Source organism: Entelurus aequoreus, linkage group LG16 (genome assembly GCF_033978785.1).
Source record: "Entelurus aequoreus isolate RoL-2023_Sb linkage group LG16, RoL_Eaeq_v1.1, whole genome shotgun sequence".
Lineage (NCBI taxonomy): Eukaryota > Metazoa > Chordata > Actinopteri > Syngnathiformes > Syngnathidae > Entelurus > Entelurus aequoreus.
Window position 1 is genome coordinate 35963959 of NC_084746.1, and position 5000 is coordinate 35968958.

A 5000-nucleotide genomic window follows, 5' to 3' on the forward strand; every position below is an offset into this window, starting at 1 on the left:
TATATATATATATATATATATATATATATATATATATATATATATATATATATATATATATATATATATATATATATATATATATATATACATATATATATATATGTGTGTGTGTATATACTGTATACGGATATATATATACAGAATGTGCGTACATAAATATATATCTATGTATATATACTGTATATATATACATTTATATATACAGTATAGATACTGTATTAATATATGTACTGTATATATACATATATAATGCTTGTTGCCAAGTGAAGCGTGAGTCAGCAAGGCTGCGCATATTTATATATATGTATATATATATATATATATGTATATATATATCATGCCTGTTGCCAAGTGAAGCGTGAGTCAGCAAGGACGCGCTCATTGGCTGTTTTAGCATTGGTGGTCTGCAGACTGGAAGGTGAATGTTGACTACAGCGCCTGTGGAATGTTTTCACTTAATTAATAAAGCAATTGAACGTGTGTCAATGGCTGTATCTCTCCATGTCCACAAACGGGGTATTGTAGGATTATTCCATCCATCCATCCATTTTCTACCACTTGTCCCTTTTTTGGGTCGCGGGGGGTGCTGGACCCTATTATTATCGTTGTTAATTGTCACTTTATTGAATGTTAATTATATCCCCGTAGTAGTAGTAGTACCGCACGCGAATGTGTGCGTGTGTGATTTCAACTTTTCTCTTCACTTTATGCTGTTGTTTTTTTCCAATCGTGGGCTAATAAAAAATTAGCTGCATGCATGCACTTTGGAACCCCCGCAGGCTACATTCTGTAATGAATTCACAACAACCATGTGCAAATTCCTGCTACAGCAGCTAAAAAACAGAAGTAGTATCAACGTCTAAAGCAAATCCACGTTTCAGGAATCAAACTGAATAAAAATGAAGTCAAAATAATGTTTATATGGCGCTAATGCGGGGATCAGCAACCCGCAGCTCGAGAGCCGCATGAGGCTCTTTAGCACCGCCCTAGTGGCTCCCTGGACCTCTTTCATAGATGTGTGAAAATGGAAAAAGATGAAGGAAATTTTTTTTTTTGTCTTAATATATTTTCTGTAGGGGAACAAACATGACACAAACCTTCCTAATTGTTGGAAATCCCACTGTTTATGTTACACATGCTTCACTGATGAGAGTATTTGGCGAGCGGCGTTTTGTCCTACTAATTTTAGCGATCCTTGAACTCACCGTAGTTTGTTTACCTGTACAACTTTCTCCGATACTGCCACAGAAAGACGGGTTTTGTGCCACTTCTTCTTTGTCTCAGTTTGTCCACCAAACGTTTTATGCTGTGAGTGGATGCACAAATGTGAGTTTTGTTGATGTTATTGAATTGTTGGAGTGCTAGTCAGGCATTTTTGGTCAATGCATGACAGCAAGCTAATCGGTGCTAACATGCCAAATAGGCTAGCTGTATGTACATATTACATCATTATGCCTCATTTGTAGGTATATTTGAGCTCATTTAATATCCTTTACTCATGTACTCTGTGTATTTCATTTATATTTGCACGTCTCATGACACATTATCTTTATGTAATTATGGCTGCATTTCTGTGTTGTTTGTGCGCCATGTTGTTCCAGACCACAGCAAATTTAAGTTAAAGTTAAAGTACCAATGATTGTCACACACCCACTAGGTGTGGCGGAATTATTCTCTGCATTTGACCCATCACCCCCTGGGAGGTGAGGGGAGCAGTGGGGAGCAGTGGGGAGCAGTGGGCAGCAGCGGTGGCCGCGCCCGGGAATCAAGTGTTACCCAGCTTGCACAGATTGTAATAAATACATTAAAAGAAGACAGCCTGCCGTTTCCTTTAACTTGGACACACACATCTATACCTTTGGCCATTCTTGGCCAGTCATTTCAAGAAGCCTCCATTTTACTAATATTTTCCAATGTTGCAAAAATGTGTAGAATAAAAATTGAAATACAACATTTCTGTCAACGAAGATTTGCGTCAGCCTTTGATAGTAGGCTAATATAGCCAATATAGACACTTACATCATGTCTTCCCTCATCACAACACTTATATAAGACTTTTAAAGTCATTTTGATAGTAGACTAATATAGACACTTACATCATGTGTTGTGTTCACTATAACACTTATATAAGGCTTTGAATTTTTTGCGGATCAAGACAGATTTTTTTTTGGTATTTTTTGTCCAATATGGCTCTTTCAACATTTTGGGTTGTCGACCCCTGCACTAGGCTAAAAGTCTGAACTGCTAACCCAGCAGGTAGCACACTATTTGAAGTGAGGTTTATCAATGTACATCTGGCGTAGCCACTCCGGCTGGCCCCCGTTACACTAGCTATGTTTCAAAACACTGCTTGCAGGGCGGCGCTTCAATGTTTAGCTCCACCTTTATCGTTAGTTTTAAAGTCCAAATACGTAAATTCTCCCTCTTTTGTCTCTACACTGTTTCTGCTTGCAAGTGCTGATGTTGAGCCGCAACATGCACATCGGCGCATTAAAAAAAGTACCGGTATTTTTCAGTGGCAGTGCAGTGCCTTTTTTGATTCATTAGTACCGCGGTACTTATTAGTACCGATACCATAAAAACTTGTCTGCAGCATACTCAAACAGGATGAATCGATAACCCCAGCCAAAGACTTTAAAATAATATCTGAACAGCGGACATTTGTCCATGAAAATATGGAGAAGCTGTAGATGGTGTAGTTGGCAAACTCGCAGCTGGAAGGAGATATTGTAAAAGTCCACTCTCGAAGGTAAATCCTGTACATTATTATTATTACATGACTTCATAAAACTATTGTAGTTGTTTGTAGTACATTCCATTGTATTGTTTTTCCAACTCCTCTTATCTCCAAGTTCGTTCTTCTTTTAAAGATGTATTAAGTGTTAAAACTGCGCTGTTTGTTGGAGGCCAAGCACGGAGTAATTTGTTTTCAATTAATTTCGATTGAGAATTTTCAATCAGGTACTACTGTATTTTGAAGTAGAATACCGATTCATCGGCCAAAAAAAAAATCTAATAACACCCGACACACACTATGAAAATTTACCAGGATTTCACAGCCTTCAACAGTATTTTTTTTACAATAAAATATTGGCACCAAAATTCCTGTAACATTACAAGAAAGAACTTTAAGAAACACAATACCCTTATATTTCACAATAAATGACAGTAAATGTGACTGTGAAAGTAGTGCAATTATTAGCCACTAGTTTGCTAGCCAAAGTACAAACTGTTATTCTACAGATAAGTGTGAAAGAACAGAAGGAACAAACCTTGAATAGATCAATGAATGGATGTAAATAAGTCCTCCTGAGAACAAGTGTGTTTTGGTTTTGCATTACAGTGCCATTTCCCCCCAACTTTTTTTTTAACTACAATAGAAAAAGAGACCAAAAACAAAAGTCCACTGCAAATGATGATGGGTCATCTATATCCAGATTCTCACCAACAATCGAACAGCTTCCCCCTTCATCATGAAAACTTATTTTTTTTACTTTTTGCATAATCCCGCAAACGGTATCAGTCTTTACTTTTTGTTTTAAGTGTAAGGCAGATATCTGCTTCAGTGAGGTGCCAGACTACAAAACCCAAAACCAGTGAACTGGTTTTACACATTGTGTAATTCGTAAATAAAAACAGAATACTTTATATATTTGCAAATCCTTTTCAACTTATATTCAATTGAATAGACTGCAAAGACAAGATATTTAATGTTCGAACTGAGAAACGGGCCCAGCGAAGCCGGAAGCGTTTCTGGGTGTTGTTGATAAATGGCTTTTAACTTGCACTTACAGATGTAGCGACAAACTGTAGTCACTGACAGTGGTTTTCTGAAGTGTTCCTGAGCCCATGTGGTGATATCCTTTACACACTGAGGTTGCTTTTTGATGCAGTATCACCTGAGGGATCGAAGGTCCTTAATATCATCGCTAACGTGCAGTGATTTCTCCAGATTCCCTGAACCTTTTGATGATATTACGGACCGTAGATGGTGAAATCCCTAAATTCCTTTTAATAGCTCATTGAGAAATGTTGTTCTTAAACTGTTAGACAATTTGCTTACGCATTTGTTCACCAAGTGGTGACTCTCGCCCCATCCTTGTTTGCGAATGACTGAGCATTTCATGGAAGCTGCTTTTATACCCAATCATGGCACCCACCTGTTCCCAATTAACCTGTTCACCTGTGGGATGTTCCAAATAAGTGTTTGATGAGCATTCCTCAACTTTCTCAGTCTTTTTTGCCACTTGTGCCAGCTTTTTTGAAGCATTTTGCAGGCATCAAATTCCAAATGAGCTACTATTTGCAAAAAATAACAAAGTTTCTCAGTTTGAACGTTAAGTATCTTGTCTTCGCAGTCTATTCAATTGAATATAAGTTGAAAAGGATTTACAAATCATTGTATTCTGTTTTTATTTACCATTTACACAACGTACCAACTTAACTGGTTTTGGGTTTTGTACTATATAGCAGTAAAGTCTTTAGCACACACCAGTACAATGAGAAGACTTGCTAGGTGTAATAAAAAGGTCTAAATGCTTTGTTCAAGGAAAAACATTAAAAATATAAAATCTGCATCATCTGCGCTCCTACGCATTTTTATACTGCCATCTCAATCCAAAAAGCATTTGGCACCAGAGCCCATGCACAACTACACATGATAACATCCATCCATCCATTTTCTACCGCTTGTCCCTTTTGGGGTGGCGGGGGGAGGGGGTCATTAATGCATAAATAGGTGTGATGCTAAATGACAGGTGTAGCAAACGTGTGTATACCTGCAGCGAGCCCTTCATCCTCTCCCTTGCCGGCCTTTTGCCTTCAGATGCCAACTTTTTTGCTGATGTCGGCATGTGCATGCTCCTTAAAAAGAAACACAACGAAGATGAGCGCATGAGAACAAAATGGCTGAAAGAATAATTATATTGTCCTGCATGGAGTTGCTTAAAGGGGAAGTGCACTTTTTGGGGAATTTTGCCTATCGATCACAATCATGA

At 37.8% G+C, this 5000-nt stretch overlaps 1 long non-coding RNA gene across 2 annotated transcripts in view; it reads right to left on the reverse strand.

Annotated features, from left to right (window-relative positions):
• The window catches only part of LOC133630903 (uncharacterized), a 54171-nt gene that overhangs the window by 38654 nt on the left and 10517 nt on the right, over positions 1-5000 (reverse strand). For both annotated transcript variants that reach the window (XR_009821370.1, XR_009821369.1), the window contains exon 2: positions 4782-4866. This is a non-coding gene — a long non-coding RNA (uncharacterized LOC133630903). The remainder of the gene's footprint in view (positions 1-4781; positions 4867-5000) is intronic.